This window comes from Lolium perenne, chromosome 2 (genome assembly GCF_019359855.2).
Source record: "Lolium perenne isolate Kyuss_39 chromosome 2, Kyuss_2.0, whole genome shotgun sequence".
Taxonomy (NCBI): Eukaryota; Viridiplantae; Streptophyta; class Magnoliopsida; order Poales; family Poaceae; genus Lolium; species Lolium perenne.
The window spans coordinates 141,755,681-141,776,470 of NC_067245.2; the positions used below are offsets into that span (position 1 = coordinate 141,755,681).

At 46.3% G+C, this 20,790-nt stretch overlaps 3 long non-coding RNA genes across 4 annotated transcripts; all 3 read right to left on the bottom strand.

The window, feature by feature from the left end:
• Positions 1-259: 259 nt before the first annotated feature.
• On the bottom strand, positions 260-2,848 carry LOC127333409 (uncharacterized). The gene is made up of 5 exons (XR_007871127.2): positions 2,707-2,848; positions 2,559-2,617; positions 2,358-2,464; positions 1,789-1,873; positions 260-469 (listed from the first exon to the last, which is right to left on the bottom strand). It is a non-coding gene; the product is annotated as an uncharacterized lncRNA (long non-coding RNA).
• Positions 2,849-4,285: 1,437 nt separating this feature from the next.
• On the bottom strand, positions 4,286-8,299 carry LOC127333408 (uncharacterized). Of its 2 annotated transcripts, XR_011751974.1 has the most exons (5): positions 6,944-8,299; positions 6,796-6,854; positions 6,595-6,701; positions 6,026-6,110; positions 4,286-4,724 (listed from the first exon to the last, which is right to left on the bottom strand). It is a non-coding gene; the product is annotated as an uncharacterized lncRNA (long non-coding RNA). The 2 variants fall into 2 exon arrangements; XR_007871126.2 differs by lacking the exon at positions 4,286-4,724 and having other exon boundaries at positions 5,910-6,110; positions 6,944-8,295.
• A 2,347-nt stretch (positions 8,300-10,646) lies between these two features.
• Positions 10,647-11,447, bottom strand: LOC127333407 (uncharacterized). The gene is made up of 3 exons (XR_011750978.1): positions 11,199-11,447; positions 11,051-11,109; positions 10,647-10,956 (listed from the first exon to the last, which is right to left on the bottom strand). It is a non-coding gene; the product is annotated as an uncharacterized lncRNA (long non-coding RNA).
• Between the last annotated feature and the right edge of the window lie 9,343 nt (positions 11,448-20,790).

Consider the following 20,790-nt stretch of genomic DNA (forward strand, 5'->3'; position numbering starts at 1 on the left):
GCTAAAACAAGTTAATATGGCTTGCATATTGGTATACTGCATGGGTGTGTAGCTACCCATGCGGGTAGCGAATTGTGACGCCCCAAAACCGGTACCATGAGGATCTCAGCGAATCCGCCGAAATCCGCACGATATCGATTTTAGGAGACGCACCACCAAGCGCCTCGTACACGCCGAAGCATGCACGCGATGCGGGTGGAATCAATCACGAGAGGTAACATTACAACAGGATTACAATAGATCCCACAAGATACAGATATATTACAGCAACGACTCCAACGAGTCAAGATACAAATAGATACAATACAAAGATCCAAATCATACAGAAGATCAAATACATCCGAGTACGGACAAGATACAAATTTGGACTAAGAGTCCTGAAGATAAACGATGGCGTCCATAACCCTGCCCAGGCCAAGCCGGAAGGGTAACCTTGCTAGCGTCGTCTTCATCGAACATATCTTCATACCTGCCCGGTTATATCCCGTAGAAGCAGCAATAAGTACGGGTTCGTACTTAACAAGACTTCAAGACGTATAAGCATTCGTCAACCAGTCGTCCTTTGTACTTGAGGCACGCAGGGGACTTAGAGGACGCAAGAGGAACGTCATAGGCAATATGGTGGGGTTAAGCGGCAGCGCGCAAGCACTAAAAACCTATAGAGACACTCTACAACAGTCGTCTATCAGAGAAGGTGAGAGAGCGCACAAACTAACAGTTCTATACTCTGCAAACATAACACAGCCGGTGCGTTCCCCCCTCGCAAGGAAGTACTTACAAAGGCACTCACACGGTTGTCAAGTTTTAACCATTTATTATTAGAGTTGTGCTAACTTACTACACAAGTTATTATGATTGAAACAACAGGTGTAAGTTGTCTATGGTCGAGTCATACAGCTCCAAGTCGTCCATAACCGCGGACGCGGCTTATCGATAAGATTTAACCCTGCAGGGGTGCCCAAATGTGCCCACACGCACGATCAACCCACTTGCGACAGGTGGATATAACGACTCGCACTCTCCTTCACGACAACAATGTCCAGGAAGCCACCTAACCAAGTTGAACCCGAATCGAAGTCCGGCCGTATCTCCGAAGCGGACCTAGCTGTTTGCGACAGCGTACTAGGTGGTTTAAACACACACTGGGGCGATAAACCACTTCGCAGCGGCTCCGCGACCTATACGTGCATACCAGAAACAAGGGATACAAGGCACCCAGGGGCTTCCCAAAATAAATAAGTAACAGGCTGGCATGCACGCAACAACAAATGGTAAAACATTGCAAACTAGTTGTGGCAACTGGACAAAGCTGTAGATTCCGGCAGTGGTCGAGGGGAGACCCAGAAGCATACCCACGTGTGGTTAGAGCGCTCAGTCTCGGAACAGATAACAGGAACTCGGGTCCTAAGCTTTAAAGAAACACAAGTGAGCCGTCACAAAACGATCAGCTGACCCACCGATGCCTCCGCTAACAACTATTAACAAGTAACCATGATACCCTCAACAGATATATCCATAAACCATGTGTCATGTTTCCCAACAGATAACCGATAAGATAGCGGTAACGGTAACGAGATATAACTGCACTAGCATGCACTACGACTCGCAAGGCAGACCCGAAACCAAACAACAACTGTAGGAGGTTGGTGGAGGCAATATAGGCTGCTTGAGGTAACAAGTGGAAGGGACACGTGACAAGAACGCAACATAAGGATAGCATGAGGGAGAAGGCAAAATAAAATAGGTGAGCGACTTCTGCAGGGGCAGAAGTATAGGGGAAATGCTTGCCTGTTAAAGCTTGCCGAGGAACATCCGGAGAACTTGTCGTATCTCACCGCACCACTTCGCGATCCTATCCGAGAAGAAGCAAATGCTGGAACAAGCAACGGATGCAAATCTTACAACTACGGAAGAAGAACCGGCATGATGAAGATGATATGCATGACATGGCAAACATGATGCGGCGATGCAACTTATCCATATTAATCGGAGTCGGAACCCCGGACAAACAAATTAGGTTAGAGTTGCATTTTCTACCGTCAAAGTTAAGTGTTCATTAGCATGGCAAAACATGGCAAGGGTGAGCTACTTCAATATTAAACGGAGCGGGGAAAACCCTGGTTGGAAATCCGAAATACTCCGCATATATGTTAGGTATACATGCACAACTATCATGTCACGACATGATGCGAAATGCAAACAGATGAATGGATGACATATTCATGTTCCTTATATTTTTCTGATCAATTTTCATATAAAATACTTTTTATTCCGAGCAACGGATTGGGAGATATGATTTTTACAAGTTTTTGCAAACAACATAGAGGAAAGCTAGCAGAGATGGAGATGGGCTGGACCTGAGCAACGGATAGAGGCCCATCGCACGCTGGGCGACGAAGAAGCTGGGGCGCACGTGGGCTGAGGCCCAGTCGGCGAGACACCGGATCAAGGCCCGTCGGCGGATCTGGGAGACAAAAATGTTGGTTTAATTTGACTCTGCTGGGAATTGAACACAGGATCTGCAGATCAAAGACAAAGGAGACAACCAGACGACCTACATGATATTGACGATTAGGAAGATCTCATGCGCAAGGTAAACCAACTCTCAGCGCCAGATCTGAACAAAACAGAGATAAAAAGATGGATTAATCTGCATGGGGTGGGATTTGAACTCAGGCCAAACGATTGGGGAACCCAGGGACGAACCAGTATGCTACTGGTCGGATCGTGTCAAGAGGAGGGCTCGCAGCAACATGAAGGAGGTAGAGGCGGAGCTCACGGAGGCAGCCATGGCGGACGTCACTGGTCGAGCACGGACCTGGAGCTCCCGGCGAACCGGGACGAAGTACAGGGCGTCGAAGGTGCGCCCTGACTTGGGGAAACATGAGGTAGCGGAGCCGACACCAAGGGGTCACGGCGTCGCCGGAATTGAAGATTTGCTCGCCGGACTTGAAGACGGAATCGGCGACCCGCCGGAGATTTAGAGGGCTCCGGTTCGATTCCTTGCAGGGGGAAGACGAGGACGATGATGCCGTTCTTCTGGTGGTATCAGCTCGGCGAGGGAGCGTCGGTAGCGGTGGCGCCATGGTGGGGAGGTGGTGGTGTTGTTCGGTGGTTCACAGAGAAGAAGAAAAATCGAGGGAGATGAAGAGGAGAACGGTGGCGGCGCGAGGGAGGAAATATGCTAGGGTTTCGTGGCTCGGATGGGGATTAAAAGAGAGGTGGAGGGAGTGGTTGTGGTGGAACGTGGAGGGGAGGACCACGGCAGCGGGGAGGAGCTCACCCTTCTCTCGTGCGCTCGGTGACCTGTAAAGGTGAAGAAGACAACGATGGAAGGGGTCGAAGGGGTATGCCTAGGTGGGCTTGGGCCACTGGGTGGAGAGGGAAGCAGATGGGTTGCTGGATGGAGAGGGAGAGATGGGCCAGAGAGAGGCCTAGGGGAGAGGGAAGGGTTTTCTTTTTATTTAGCAAATCCTTTTTCTCTTTTGTTTATTTTAGGAAACCTCTTTTAGCAAATTGTTTTGAACCAGCACCAACAAAAGTTGAGTTTTGAATATAGGGTAGAGATAGAGATAAAATAAGAGCCAAAGGTTTTATAGCAAAAATAAAATAATTTTGTGTTAGGGTTTGTGTAAAGGAAAAGATAAAGGGATGGTTTAATATACAAACCATATGGGAGGGAACCGAAATAGTTTTTATTCGAAAATAATTTTATTTGATAAAAATCTTGTGAATGATATGATGCATAATGCATGATGATGCATAAAAGAAAAGAACAAACAAAATCTATTAGGGGTATTATCCGGGGCCGTTACAATCGACACCACTAACAAGGAACCTCGCCCCGAGGTTCCACGTCAAGCCAAGGGGGAGTTGGTTAAACTATCGAGTCTTCTTCTACCATGTTGACAATCACCCGACCTCGAGGTGGAACCTTCTTCTGGCGAAGTGTTGATCTTCTCGACACCACTAACAAGAATTCTTGCTCCATGCTGATCGGGCGACACCACTAACAAGAAGTCATTGTTCCGCTGTTGATGATGCGCTTCCATCGGGATCCTTAGAAGATCGGACCTAATAGGATGAAGGTATAGATCGTCCAACCCACGTCGGAACCTAGGACTCAGAGAAATAGATAAGAGAAGATTCAAAACTCGCAAAGGTAAGATGAGAAAGAATAGAGGTAAGGAGAAAAACCAGAACTAATCAGAACTATCCAACGAATTTTAGAAAATAGTTTGGACTCTCTAAACTCAACGACCATTGGCAAGGTTATCCTAAAGGCTGGACTATGGGGTATCGTCAACCTGATGCTCTGATACCAACTTGTGACGCCCCAAAACCGGTACCATGAGGATCTCAGCGAATCCGCCGAAATCCGCACGATATCGATTTTAGGAGACGCACCACCAAGCGCCTCGTACACGCCGAAGCATGCACGCGATGCGGGTGGAATCAATCACGAGAGGTAACATTACAACAGGATTACAATAGATCCCACAAGATACAGATATATTACAGCAACGACTCCAACGAGTCAAGATACAAATAGATACAATACAAAGATCCAAATCATACAGAAGATCAAATACATCCGAGTACGGACAAGATACAAATTTGGACTAAGAGTCCTGAAGATAAACGATGGCGTCCATAACCCTCGCCTGTGCCAAGCCGGAAGGGTAACCTTGCTAGCGTCGTCTTCATCGAACATATCTTCATACCTGCCCGGTTATATCCCGTAGAAGCGACAATAAGTACGGGTTCGTACTTAACAAGACTTCAAGACGTATAAGCATTCGTCAACCGCCGTCCTTTGTACTTGAGGCACGCAGGGGACTTAGAGGACGAAGAGGAACGTCATAGGCAATATGGTGGGGTTAAGCGGCAGCGCAAGCACTAAAAACCTATAGAGACACTCTACAACAATCGTCTATCGAGAGAAGGTGAGAGAGCGCACAAACTAACGATTCTATACTCGCAAACATAACACAGCCTGCGTTCCCCTCGCAAGGAAGTACTTACAAAGGCACTCACACGGTTGTCAAGTTTTAACCATTTATTATTAGAGTTGTGCTAACTTACTACACAAGTTATTATGATTGAAACAACGGGTGTAAGTTGTCTATGGTCGAGTCATACGGCTCCAAGTCGTCCATAACCGCGGACGCGGCTTATCGATAAGATTTAACCTGCAGGGTGCCCAAATGTGCCCACACGCACGATCAACCCACTTGCGACAGGTGGATATAACGACTCGCACTCTCCTTCACGACAACAATGTCCAGGAAGCCACCTAACCAAGTTGAACCCGAATCGAAGTCCGGCCGTATCTCCGAAGCGGACCTAGCTGTTTGCGACAGCGTACTAGGTGGTTTAAACACACACTGGGGCGATAAACCACTTCGCACGGCTCCGCGACCTATACGTGCATACCGAAACAAGGGATACAAGGCACCCAGGGCTTCCCAAAATAAATAAGTAACGGTGGCATGCACGCAACAACAAATGGTAAAACATTGCAAACTAGTTGTGGCAACCGGACAAAGTCAGCAGATTCCGGCGGTGGTCGAGGGGAGACCCGAAGCATACCCACGTGTGGTTAGAGCGCTCGATCTCGGAGCAGATAACAGAACTCGGGTCCTAAGCTTTAAAGAAACACAAGTGAGCCGTCACAAAACGATCAGCTGACCCACCGATGCCTCCGCTAACAACTATTAACAAGTAACCATGATACCCTCAACAGATATATCCATAAACCATGTGTCATGTTTCCCAACAGATAACCGATAAGATAGCGGTAACGGTAACGAGATATAACTGCACTAGCATGCACTACGACTCGCAAGGCAGACCCGAAACCAAACAACAACTGTAGGAGGTTGGTGGAGGCAATATAGGCTTTGAGGTAACAAGTGGAAGGGACACGTGACAAGAACGCAACATAAGGATAGCATGAGGGAGAAGGCAAAATAAAATAGGTGAGCGACTTCTGCAGGGGCAGAAGTATAGGGGAAATGCTTGCCTGTTAAAGCTTGCCGAGGAACATCCGGAGAACTTGTCGTATCTCACCGCACCACTTCGCGATCCTATCCGAGAAGAAGCAAATGCTGGAACAAGCAACGGATGCAAATCTTACAACTACGGAAGAAGAACCGGCATGATGAAGATGATATGCATGACATGGCAAACATGATGCGGCGATGCAACTTATCCATATTAATCGGAGTCGGAACCCCGGACAAACAAATTAGGTTAGAGTTGCATTTTCTACCGTCAAAGTTAAGTGTTCATTAGCATGGCAAAACATGGCAAGGGTGAGCTACTTCAATATTAAACGGAGCGGGGAAAACCCTGGTTGGAAATCCGAAATACTCCGCATATATGTTAGGTATACATGCACAACTATCATGTCACGACATGATGCGAAATGCAAACAGATGAATGGATGACATATTCATGTTCCTTATATTTTTCTGATCAATTTTCATATAAAATACTTTTTATTCCGAGCAACGGATTGGGAGATATGATTTTTACAAGTTTTTGCAAACAACATAGAGGAAAGCTAGCAGAGATGGAGATGGGCTGGACCTGAGCAACGGATAGAGGCCCATCGCACGCTGGGCGACGAAGAAGCTGGGGCGCACGTGGGCTGAGGCCCAGTCGGCGAGACACCGGATCAAGGCCCGTCGGCGGATCTGGGAGACAAAAATGTTGGTTTAATTTGACTCTGCTGGGAATTGAACACAGGATCTGCAGATCAAAGACAAAGGAGACAACCAGACGACCTACATGATATTGACGATTAGGAAGATCTCATGCGCAAGGTAAACCAACTCTCAGCGCCAGATCTGAACAAAACAGAGATAAAAAGATGGATTAATCTGCATGGGGTGGGATTTGAACTCAGGCCAAACGATTGGGGAACCCAGGGACGAACCAGTATGCTACTGGTCGGATCGTGTCAAGAGGAGGGCTCGCAGCAACATGAAGGAGGTAGAGGCGGAGCTCACGGAGGCAGCCATGGCGGACGTCACTGGTCGAGCACGGACCTGGAGCTCCCGGGCGAACCGGGACGAAGTACAGGGCGTCGAAGGTGCGCCCTGACTTGGGGAAACATGAGGTAGCGGAGCCGACACCAAGGGGTCACCGGCGTCGCCGGAATTGAAGATTTGCTCGCCGGACTTGAAGACGGAATCGGCGAATTCGCCGGAGATTTAGAGGGCTCCGGTTCGATTCCTTGCAGGGGGAAGACGAGGACGATGATGCCGTTCTTCTGGTGGTATCAGCTCGGCGAGGGAGCGTCGGTAGCGGTGGCGCCATGGTGGGGAGGTGGTGGTGTTGTTCGGTGGTTCACAGAGAAGAAGAAAAATCGAGGGAGATGAAGAGGAGAACGGTGGCGGCGCGAGGGAGGAAATATGCTAGGGTTTCTGTGGCTCGGATGGGGATTAAAAGAGAGGTGGAGGGAGTGGTTGTGGTGGAACGTGGAGGGGAGGACCACGGCAGCGGGGAGGAGCTCACCCTTCTCTCGTGCGCTCGGTGACCTGTAAAGGTGAAGAAGACAACGATGGAAGGGGTCGAAGGGGTATGCCTAGGTGGGCTTGGGCCACTGGGTGGAGAGGGAAGCAGATGGGTTGCTGGATGGAGAGGGAGAGATGGGCCAGAGAGAGGCCTAGGGGAGAGGGAAGGGTTTTCTTTTTATTTAGCAAATCCTTTTTCTCTTTTGTTTATTTTAGGAAACCTCTTTTAGCAAATTGTTTTGAACCAGCACCAACAAAAGTTGAGTTTTGAATATAGGGTAGAGATAGAGATAAAATAAGAGCCAAAGGTTTTATAGCAAAAATAAAATAATTTTGTGTTAGGGTTTGTGTAAAGGAAAAGATAAAGGGATGGTTTAATATACAAACCATATGGGAGGGAACCGAAATAGTTTTTATTCGAAAATAATTTTATTTGATAAAAATCTTGTGAATGATATGATGCATAATGCATGATGATGCATAAAAGAAAAGAACAAACAAAATCTATTAGGGGTATTATCCGGGGCCGTTACAATCGACACCACTAACAAGGAACCTCGCCCCGAGGTTCCACGTCAAGCCAAGGGGGAGTTGGTTAAACTATCGAGTCTTCTTCTACCATGTTGACAATCACCCGACCTCGAGGTGGAACCTTCTTCTGGCGAAGTGTTGATCTTCTCGACACCACTAACAAGAATTCTTGCTCCATGCTGATCGGGCGACACCACTAACAAGAAGTCATTGTTCCGCTGTTGATGATGCGCTTCCATCGGGATCCTTAGAAGATCGGACCTAATAGGATGAAGGTATAGATCGTCCAACCCACGTCGGAACCTAGGACTCAGAGAAATAGATAAGAGAAGATTCAAAACTCGCAAAGGTAAGATGAGAAAGAATAGAGGTAAGGAGAAAAACCAGAACTAATCAGAACTATCCAACGAATTTTAGAAAATAGTTTGGACTCTCTAAACTCAACGACCATTGGCAAGGTTATCCTAAAGGCTGGACTATGGGGTATCGTCAACCTGATGCTCTGATACCAACTTGTGACGCCCCAAAACCGGTACCATGAGGATCTCAGCGAATCCGCCGAAATCCGCACGATATCGATTTTAGGAGACGCACCACCAAGCGCCTCGTACACGCCGAAGCATGCACGCGATGCGGGTGGAATCAATCACGAGAGGTAACATTACAACAGGATTACAATAGATCCCACAAGATACAGATATATTACAGCAACGACTCCAACGAGTCAAGATACAAATAGATACAATACAAAGATCCAAATCATACAGAAGATCAAATACATCCGAGTACGGACAAGATACAAATTTGGACTAAGAGTCCTGAAGATAAACGATGGCGTCCATAACCCTGCCCAGGCCAAGCCGGAAGGGTAACCTTGCTAGCGTCGTCTTCATCGAACATATCTTCATACCTGCCCGGTTATATCCCGTAGAAGCAGCAATAAGTACGGGTTCGTACTTAACAAGACTTCAAGACGTATAAGCATTCGTCAACCAGTCGTCCTTTGTACTTGAGGCACGCAGGGGACTTAGAGGACGCAAGAGGAACGTCATAGGCAATATGGTGGGGTTAAGCGGCAGCGCGCAAGCACTAAAAACCTATAGAGACACTCTACAACAGTCGTCTATCAGAGAAGGTGAGAGAGCGCACAAACTAACAGTTCTATACTCTGCAAACATAACACAGCCGGTGCGTTCCCCCCTCGCAAGGAAGTACTTACAAAGGCACTCACACGGTTGTCAAGTTTTAACCATTTATTATTAGAGTTGTGCTAACTTACTACACAAGTTATTATGATTGAAACAACAGGTGTAAGTTGTCTATGGTCGAGTCATACAGCTCCAAGTCGTCCATAACCGCGGACGCGGCTTATCGATAAGATTTAACCCTGCAGGGGTGCCCAAATGTGCCCACACGCACGATCAACCCACTTGCGACAGGTGGATATAACGACTCGCACTCTCCTTCACGACAACAATGTCCAGGAAGCCACCTAACCAAGTTGAACCCGAATCGAAGTCCGGCCGTATCTCGAAGCGGACCTAGTCGTTTGCGACAGGCGTACTAGGTGGTTTAAACACACATGGGCGATAAACCACTTCGCAGCGGCTCCGCGACCTATACGTGCATACCGAAACAAGGGATACTAGGCACCCAGGGGCTTCCCAAAATAAATAAGTAACAGTGGCATGCACGCAACAACAAATGGTAAAACATTGCAAACTAGTTGTGGCAACCGGACAAAGCTGTAGATTCCAAGAAGTGGTCGAGGGAGACCTGAAGCATACCCACGTGTGGTTAGAGCGCTCGGTCTCGGAGCAGAATAACAGGAACTCGGGTCCTAAGCTTTAAAGAAACACAAGTGAGCCGTCACAAAACGATCAGCTGACCCACCGATGCCTCCGCTAACAACTATTAACAAGTAACCATGATACCCTCAACAGATATATCCATAAACCATGTGTCATGTTTCCCAACAGATAACCGATAAGATAGCGGTACTTGATAACGAGATATAACGCGCACTAGCATGCACTACGACTCGCAAGGCGGACCCGAAACCAAACAACAAGCGTAGGAGGTTGGTGGAGGCAATATAGGCCTGCTTGAGGTAACAAGTGGAAGGGACACGTGACAAGAACGCAACATAAGGATAGCATGAGGGAGAAGGCAAAATAAAATAGGTGAGCGACTTGCGGGCGAGAAGTATAGGGGAAATGCTTGCACTGTTAAAGCTTGCCGAGGAACATCCTGAGAACTTGTCGTATCTCACCGCACCACTTCGCGATCCTATCCGAGAAGAAGCAAATGTCTTGGAACAAGCAACGGATGCAAATCTTACAACTACGGAAGAAGAACCGGCATGATGAAGATGATATGCATGACATGGCAAACATGATGCGGCGATGCAACTTATCCATATTAATCGGAGTCGGAACCCCGGACAAACAAATTAGGTTAGAGTTGCATTTTCTACCGTCAAAGTTAAGTGTTCATTAGCATGGCAAAACATGGCAAGGGTGAGCTACTTCAATATTAAACGGAGCGGGAAAACCCTGGTTGGAAATCCGAAATACTCCGCATATATGTTAGGTATACATGCACAACTATCATGTCACGACATGATGCGAAATGCAAACAGATGAATGGATGACATATTCATGTTCCTTATATTTTTCTGATCAATTTTCATATAAAATACTTTTTATTCCGAGCAACGGATTGGGAGATATGATTTTTACAAGTTTTTGCAAACAACATAGAGGAAAGCTAGCAGAGATGGAGATGGGCTGGACCTGAGCAACGGATAGAGGCCCATCGCACGCTGGGCGACGAAGAAGCTGGGGCGCACGTGGGCTGAGGCCCAGTCGGCGAGACACCGGATCAAGGCCCGTCGGCGGATCTGGGAGACAAAAATGTTGGTTTAATTTGACTCTGCTGGGAATTGAACACAGGATCTGCAGATCAAAGACAAAGGAGACAACCAGACGACCTACATGATATTGACGATTAGGAAGATCTCATGCGCAAGGTAAACCAACTCTCAGCGCCAGATCTGAACAAAACAGAGATAAAAAGATGGATTAATCTGCATGGGGTGGGATTTGAACTCAGGCCAAACGATTGGGGAACCCAGGGACGAACCAGTATGCTACTGGTCGGATCGTGTCAAGAGGAGGGCTCGCAGCAACATGAAGGAGGTAGAGGCGGAGCTCACGGAGGCAGCCATGGCGGACGTCACTGGTCGAGCACGGACCTGGAGCTCCCGGGCGAACCGGGACGAAGTACAGGGCGTCGAAGGTGCGCCCTGACTTGGGGAAACATGAGGTAGCGGAGCCGACACCAAGGGGTCACCGGCGTCGCCGGAATTGAAGATTTGCTCGCCGGACTTGAAGACGGACTCGGCGACCCGCCGGAGATTTAGAGGGCTCCGGTTCGATTCCTTGCAGGGGGAAGACGAGGACGATGATGCCGTTCTTCTGGTGGTATCAGCTCGGCGAGGGAGCGTCGGTAGCGGTGGCGCCATGGTGGGGAGGTGGTGGTGTTGTTCGGTGGTTCACAGAGAAGAAGAAAAATCGAGGGAGATGAAGAGGAGAACGGTGGCGGCGCGAGGGAGGAAATATGCTAGGGTTTCTGTGGCTCGGATGGGGATTAAAAGAGAGGTGGAGGGAGTGGTTGTGGTGGAACGTGGAGGGGAGGACCACGGCAGCGGGGAGGAGCTCACCCTTCTCTCGTGCGCTCGGTGACCTGTAAAGGTGAAGAAGACAACGATGGAAGGGGTCGAAGGGGTATGCCTAGGTGGGCTTGGGCCACTGGGTGGAGAGGGAAGCAGATGGGTTGCTGGATGGAGAGGGAGAGATGGGCCAGAGAGAGGCCTAGGGGAGAGGGAAGGGTTTTCTTTTTATTTAGCAAATCCTTTTTCTCTTTTGTTTATTTTAGGAAACCTCTTTTAGCAAATTGTTTTGAACCAGCACCAACAAAAGTTGAGTTTTGAATATAGGGTAGAGATAGAGATAAAATAAGAGCCAAAGGTTTTATAGCAAAAATAAAATAATTTTGTGTTAGGGTTTGTGTAAAGGAAAAGATAAAGGGATGGTTTAATATACAAACCATATGGGAGGGAACCGAAATAGTTTTTATTCGAAAATAATTTTATTTGATAAAAATCTTGTGAATGATATGATGCATAATGCATGATGATGCATAAAAGAAAAGAACAAACAAAATCTATTAGGGGTATTATCCGGGGCCGTTACACGAATGCACTCTCAACATAAATATATATAATAACCACTTTATTATTGCCTCTAGGACATATCTCCTTCAGTGGGGAGGAGCTCCGCCGCATCGGTAGAAAGCAAAGAGGAACGGCGGCTCTCGATCGTGCGGTGCACTCGTAAATCACGTGTGACCCATGCCCTAATAATTCACAATGCATTGATGAGGGCTATCACTTCATCATCCAATAAAATGTAGTAACTATCGTAATAATATTGTCTCTTAAGCCATGTAGTACAGTGCAAGATGCTTTAGAGAAACTAGCACAAATGCCCGCGCGTTGCGGCGGGAGAAAAAAACCATACAATACGGAGTGCACACTGTAAATTGATGGTTAAGCCATCATGCCCATAGCTCACTCCATGGTTAGGCGTACATCCACGGTCTCCTCTGATAAATGAACAAAGATGCTATTAGCAAGTGCTAAGTTTAATTGGTAGCCAAGTTTCATAATATTACTTGTAGAAAAGTGTCATAAATTAATCCTATTTTTTCCTATATAATCTGCGCACAAGAAGTAGATTAAACTAATAAGAATTGTGTAACAAAATTTATATTCATAAATCGAGAAAGTTGAACGAACCACAATACGCGGAATTTTGATGTCCCAACAATCTCTTTATAATGTGCATAGCTTCAAAAAGAGTATGTAGCTTCTCAAAGTCATATCATGATGCACATCCAGAGTGAGATCCGGATCGTACTTAGTAAAAACACCAATCTCTCTGGAACTAAACCTATGAACTTGATCAGCCAGTATCAACGAAGGTATCCTGACAGCCTACGAGTTTCCTTATCTTGCTTTCCTCTGTCAGCTGAAGTATTCAAATATTACATCGACACAACATCACACCTCTAAGTAAGGCTGAATTTACTGAAACTCTTTCGACCTAGGAACAAAAGACGACAGGAAGGTGGGCGCCCATCTCCTCTCCTGCCCCAAGAACACGGTCGTGCGCTAGCCACCCTGCTCAGCTCGGCCTGCACCTTTAATAACGTTTTGGATGATCAATCAGGGGCATATTCATGGAGCACACACGCACTGGAGCAAGCATATCCATGGCAGATTGGCAGCGTCCCGCTGCTCTTCCATGTCTAGCAGCCGTGGCCTTGGTTGGCACGCATGCGCAGCTAGAACAGTGACCTGCGTGCCCTTCCGTCGTCTATTCCCCTGGGGGCGCACGGGCGCACTACCGAAGTCAGTTCTCCATCTCTCGAATTACCAGCCCGCCCACCTTGCCGCCATTACCTATAGGTCAATCGTTGTCCGCCGGGACAACGTCGGGCGCTTCGAGGCGTGAGAGGAATTTGCCGATAGCAGCGCGACTGTCGCGGAGGTTGGACACTATGGCGGCTGTAGAGGAGCGTCAGCGCCTCGTTCGTAATCTTGAAGCACCTGCCATCTGAGATCTCTCGCTTGGTCCTCGCTGACGACGTCGTCTCGTCGAGGTTGCTTCCATCTCAACACCCCGTCTCGTCGACTTAGGTTCTGCCCGTTGTGGCCTTCGCCGTGGTTATTGCTTATATTTCGTCGAATCGCAGCTCGTGAGTACGATAGATTGATCGCAACTTGCTATTTAAAGAACCAGAGAAGGGAAAGAGGAGAACAACTCGGGTCTGATTGGGATACTTTGTTTCATGAGAGTACTGTGCACGATGGATTTGACCACGTCGAAAGATTATGGAGAACGTGAACGCGTTCGTCGGGCCGGCCAACAGGAGCGCCTCATGTGTCCGGCCAGCGCGGCTGAGTCCAAGTGAAGGTACGGGTATATATTGTGGTGTTCTACAATGAATCCCTGTCGGTATCACCTTGAGCGAGTCGAGCCCATGTAGGAAGCAAGATCTTTGAACGACGGACGAACGAGGAAAAAAAGTCTCAAACGGCACAACTTACAGGTGGCATGGTGGGTAATTTGTGTTAAATTTAGGGGTAGTTTTCTTGACATACCGAACCAAACCAAACCGCGGAAACACCTTTGCCTTTATTATTAGGTATAGATAAACCTCTCTTTTATTGCTAATACACATGATTATTTATTCTAGGCAAATGCCTACCGAAAGATGTAGGAATAGGAAAAATGTAGGATTGCAATGTCATGTCCACTCCAATCCTATAGGAATTCATAGAAACCAAACTTTGTTTGATTCCACCATAGGAAAAGTAAAGGATTCTTAAAAAGAGGCATGAGTATATGTTTAATTTCCTATGGAATCTGTGCAAAGGAATCCTTAGGAAAAATTCCTATCGGAAACAATCCTACAAATCAAACAGCCAAGGATTCAATTCTACCAATTTCCTATGCAAATCCTTGGTGTTCACCCATTCCTCTCGAATACTCATCCAAAAAATGCACTAATACTTTGATGGGGAGTTTTTTTTATTCTAGGCAAGAATAGAGGGTTTGCGGGGATCACTTGAGAAGTGTATTAACCAAAGAAGGCATAAGTAATACACCAACACACACTAACATGCCCTTAATGGATGTATCTCCATAAACTCCCTCTGTTCTTTATTACTACTACTAGTTTATGTACTTCTAAACTAATATGGGATAATCATGAAATATATTTTCTAACATTCAGCCAAAATATAGTGTTTCGACTTTCTAAAATACTGAAAAAGCTAGTAATTAAAAATATTTGAGCTAACAAATCTATGAAGTTTGAAAATATTTTGTATTCCGTCTGAAAGTTGTGTCACTTGGTGTGAGATTCACACAAAAATGATGAAAATATCAAACCTTCAAAATAATTGTAGTAATTCGACTGTTAAGTGCGTTTCATAATTTTGGAAAATCGATTCTGTTTGCAATTAAAACTAGTAGTTGCTGATCCCCGATCATCTGATTTGCTCTTAAACAGCTCAATCCTAAATTTGAACCTCCCTGCAACAGAACACGATAGTTGGTGGTTTGTGCGAAAAAATAACAGTTTAAATAAGTGTTTACGCAACGAAGGCAGCAATAAGCGGTAGTTTGTGCAATTTCCTCGTGTAAACAACATGTAGCGTCGAAGTAGTAGTACTAGGAGTACAGAAATCTTGTGTAATTTCTAGTTCTACACATTAGTGTCCACTGTTTGAGAGTTGATGGTGAATGGGTCTAATTTTCAATCGAATGAGAATTAGCAAATTGATTTCTATGACAAAAGCATACAAAGCGAGTAAAACCAACATACCCGCATTCGCCGCTGCTACCAGCATCTGATGCCTCCACGACTGCATTGACGGCTGCTGCAAATCCTCGGAAGGCATCTAGGTCTTGCAGATCGTCGATTGCCGCTGTCCGGCTAAACTTAACCAGCATAGCTGCCGCCTAGATATCTCGGATTTGGAACACAGGCAGAAGCTGGTTGGGGTCGAAGGATTGCCTGATTCGGAATTTGAAGTACCAAGCCCTCGGCTCCGATGGTGGAAGTTTGGAACTCGGCCCGGCCAGAACCTCCCAAATCTGTGTGTGGCAGTGGATGCCCATCGGCATCCCCAATGCTGCTGACAAGGTATTAACTTGTCAATGCCTACGGGTTATAGACTAGGGTTTAGCTGGAAGTAGAGGGCAAGTAGATCTCGAAGGTTTCAGCCGAAAAGTACTCGACGATGTGAAAACTAGGGTTTGTGAGACAATGATTCGATGCTTTCTTTGTCCCTCGACTCCCCCTTATATAGGAGGTGGAGCCGAGGGATTCGTATTGTACAAGTTACAGAGTCCGGGAGGGTTTCCAACTCATCCCACAAGATTACAAATATTATCTCCTAATACAACTCTAGCTTTCCTTAATAACAACTTGGGCTTGCGATTCTTCTTATTCTTCGAGTCGTGGGCCTTCAGTAAACCCCGGGTACTATCTTCGGCAGGCCCATTGGGGATGCCTATGTCAGTAGCCCCCGAGATTTTGCTTGAATCGTAGAGTCAGGGAAAATCTCCCCTGTTTATATTTACTCTACAACTTTAAATTTCTTCATATGACTTTCTATATTGTACAGGGATAATGGTAGTTGGGGCTAGTTCATCTGACGGATCAGGTACTAGTTAACTGCTCTAGTGGCAATCCGCAAAAACCTACTTCAAGATCACGTCCCTGGACATGATCTCGGGATACTGGTGTAAACTTCGACAGGTGCCGCTTAAGGTCTTACCATTCTGTCGAGTCCCAGTCATATTTATCGGGTACCTAACGCGTCCGCTAGGATTTTTCTTCGTATCTGTTGATATGGATAAAAGTAGCAAACCGACGTCAGAGACGGCGCCACGCCACACAGAACGGATCTGGGGTCTTACCTTCGCAAAGTTTTGCGGCATTCAGAAATTGTTCGCAACTTTGGCCTTCTGAGAATATATTGTCGAGTGCTTATTCGGCTGTTGGAATGGCACATTTTATTGAGTCAACGGATGACTTATATTGCTCTCCCGATGGGAGTATATGTAGAGTTACTCATAACTCGAAATATACTCTCTTGTTCTTCTATCTTTATAATTTCATCGGGCACGCGAACAGCGTTCCCGATGGGAGTAGCCCCCGAGGCTACAGCAAAGGACTTGTGCTTGGGTGTAGGCTCCACGCCTTATGCCGCTATATTTTCTTTCTCTCCCGAAATTTCCAAATCTCTTGGGTGCGCGAACAGCGCTCCCGATGGGAGTAGCCCCCGAGGCTATGAGCAAATATTTGTATTTGATCATAGGCTCACACCATTTCTATTTTGTCTTTCTCGAATTTTTCATTTTTCCAAAGTAGCCCCCGAGCATTTGATCAAAAACTTGTATTTGATCAAATGCTCTCCAATATCTTTTGTTGTCGCCTTTTTTATGAAACTGTTAAGTCGAAATTTTCTCTTGCTAAGGTGACATCATTGCTGACGATAGCCACGACCGCTGTTCCTGGAAATCGCGAGAAGTTCTCTCTCGCTGCCTTGCGGGCCCAAGTTACACATCGTATTGACACGTCGTGCAAGTGGGGGACACACGTCCTCCGCTTTTCCTGGCGCACGCACTGTAACTCTTCCAGGGTGAAAGTACTTTTTTACCCCTATTCCACGTGTACATCATCTGCCTCACGCTTTTTCCATCCAACGGTACGCCGCTTCGCCGCACCTCTATTTAAGGTCTCCATCTTCTTCCTCCAGCACTTTCGCTCGTGCCGCTCCTCTGCTTTCCTCTGCAAAAATCCCCTCTTGAGCCCCATAACTCCTTGACCTCAACCATTCTCACACTGTACTCCTGCGCCATTGTTGATGCCACCGCACAGATTGATCAGGCACAGCACTCCTGAATCAAAGATGGCTTCCGCGGATCTAGGGAGCGCTGAGTGGGAGAGATCCAAAATCTCTGCCCAAGACATCAACCTCCTGAAGAAACTGGGGATCAGCAAGAAGCCAAAGGCGCTGTGCTTCCCCAGCAAAGATGGCTACCCAACCCCTCCAATGGAGTATCGGGTTAGTTTCGTCGATCATCTCATCCGCGGGCTCTCTGCCCCCATTCACCCTTTTCTTCGGGGGTTGCTTTTTGTTTATGGACTGCAACTTCATCACCTCACTCCCAACACTATCCTCCATATTTCCATCTTCATCACCCTTTGCGAGTCTTTTCTCGGCGTCCAGCCTAACTGGGCGCTGTGGAAACGCATCTTTTTTTGTCGCCGCAATGGCTCTCCCAATGTCGCCTATAACTGTCAACACCCGGATTTTTAAGTCCGAATGCCTATTATGTCATACATCGCAATCCCAGGAATACTGTTGTTGCGAGGCATAATAGTTAAGTATCACAGTCGTCATTCATTACAAACCATAAGTCTTACAAATTTGGAATCACATGATCCATATTACACGAATAGTTGATCTATCGATCAACGAACAAACACAAGTTCATAGTTCAACATAGCGGAAGCGTAAGATACAAGGACTCTCGAGTCCACAGGCCAACGCTTGACGTCGGAAGGCGCTTAGTTGTCGTAGGCGTCCTGCTGGTCATCTCCTTGGTCATCTTCATACTCTGGCCATTTGAATAGCCAGGGACAAAGCCGTGAGTACGTTGAGTACTCGCAAACTAATACTAATGAAAGTGCTAGACATTCTAGTAGGGTTTGCTAAGCTCTAGTTTATTTGCATAAAGCTAGTTTTAGTTCACAAAGTTTTGAGAAAAGCTTACTCAAGTGCTAACTAACTCAAGTGGGAACATTAGTGTCATTCCCACCATTCAAGTGGTGAATTCAATTCAATCCACCACAAGTCATTTCACCATCACCTTTCAACATCATTTTCAAAGATATGACATCGGAAACTGTATGGCCTTTCCAACCGTCCGTAACCGTGGACGCGGCTATTCGAATAGGTTTACACTCTGCAGAGGTTGCACACTTGTGCCACAACATTTGATTTCATCCGTCGGGATTTCCCCGAATACTCGTAACACAGTACGCGGATCATCAACCATAACCTTTCACTTACGAACCCTAGTATGAGCACCTCTCCCCATGAGCTTGGCCTCCCAGTGAAGACCAACTGTCAACCTGGGAACTGCACAGGGCTTGGGCCGGACATTCACCTCATTTCGCATCATATCGTATCGTTTCTTTTGTGGTAGAGGCAGCTTTCGGCATAACCCCGATGACGCTTGTTTAGAGGGAACCCATACTAAGACGCATAAACTTCCGTTAAGCCCTACCCATAATCGGGTATTGTGGGGGTACTTGAGAATTGGAAAGGTATCGCATTCAAACCAACATCATGTTTTATCAAAAATCACCATCTTCTCTTGGTCATATTCACCTTCAAAAATCATTCAATGGAATGCATCTTCATTCCAAGGTTTCAAACTCTTTTCAAAATCACAAGGTTCCCATCTAGAGTAGTCAAGTTTAGTTTATTAGCACTAGCTCTAATTCATGAGGGGTGCTATCTTGCTTTGCTTGGAAGAGACTAACTCACTACTCTAGTACCCAACTTGTACTTCGACCAAAGTTAACTATAAAAGTAAATCATTTAGAAAACCAGTAAAAACTTGGGATGGGTTCACATAAGAAAAGATAAGAAACATGGTGCCATGCCCCAAGGGGCTTTGCACTTTGCAAGAGTAAAAGCTTGCATAGTAATTTAGCTTGCCTTGGTAGTTCTCAAACTGTTCCTCCTCCTCCTCCTGGTAGCAACCTTCTTCTTCGGCGTACTCTCCGGTGCTACCGTCTAAATTTGAATACGAGTATAATTACTCACTAATTCAATGGCTATTCCATACATCACAAATAAACACACAAACTACTCTATGCACACACATAAATAAACTAGGGTGCATGGGTTGTGGGATTTAAATAGAATTTGTATTCCATAGGGTTCTTGAGAAATAATTTCCTCTCATTGAACTCTTCTTAAGATTTAATCTCTTCAACAATCATGGATGAACTCATCTTGACCTAAGTCAAATGTTCATCATCATCATCATTTGGGAGAATGATTTAAATGAGGTGGAACACCTCATACCATTTAAATAACACTACATTTGATTTAAATCTCAAGAATTTCATATAAGAGAGTTTGGAACCAGGGGTCCAAACATCCCATGAATTCATGTGAGACAAGTTTAAATGAAGTATAAGACTTCACACAATTTAACTTTAATAGTTTTGGACAATATCAACTAGTTAAACTAGTCAAAATATCCATTCACTAAACCATGGCATGATCATGCAAAGTGACCACACCATTTTATTGCATAAACAATTAGTGTAAGTCAAATGTGAGCTATTAGAGTTGGAATTAACTTAATAAATATTTTGGTTGATTTTTAATAATTATTTGAATAGGGAAAAGTCCCTGCCTTGTTATTTTTGTCACATTAATTCTACAAAGAAATTGACCATGAGGCCAGTGGCATTGGATAGAGAATTTCAGTGGCTTTCTAACAATATCAAAATCACTAAATTTGGTTTAGCCAATTTGAAACTATTTAATTTCAAAGTTTGTGCAGTATTGGAAAATGTTTGGAAAAGTTTAAAACGAATTTGAATTAAACAGGCCGGCGGGAAACCAACGTGGGCCGAAATGGTTTAAACAGGCCCAAGGCCAGCCCAGCCACGGTCCAGCGCCGCGCGGGCTGCCTGACAGAGGGTCCCGCAGGTCAGCGGCGTTTAAAACCCGAAACGGTACGAGCGACGTGGCGCGTTGGATTAGAAGGCAATCCAACGGCGCACGGTCGTCGTCTTCTCCGGCGAGAAGCGAGAGGTTCGGGCGGCGAGCCTAGGGGGTGGGAGAGCTAACCAGGGCTCCCGCGGTGGCTGGCAGTGTGCGTGATGTAGATGTGGAAGACGGTGGTTCTCCCGGTACCGGCGGCGACTCCTGGATCGGCTCCAATCGACGGCGGCGAGGTGCGGTGCGGCGGGCTCCGATCTTCAAATTGGAGCAGCTCCGGCGACAATCGAGCGAGTGGTTGGGTGGAGGAGAAGCAAGGAGGATGGTGAACGAGATGGTGTG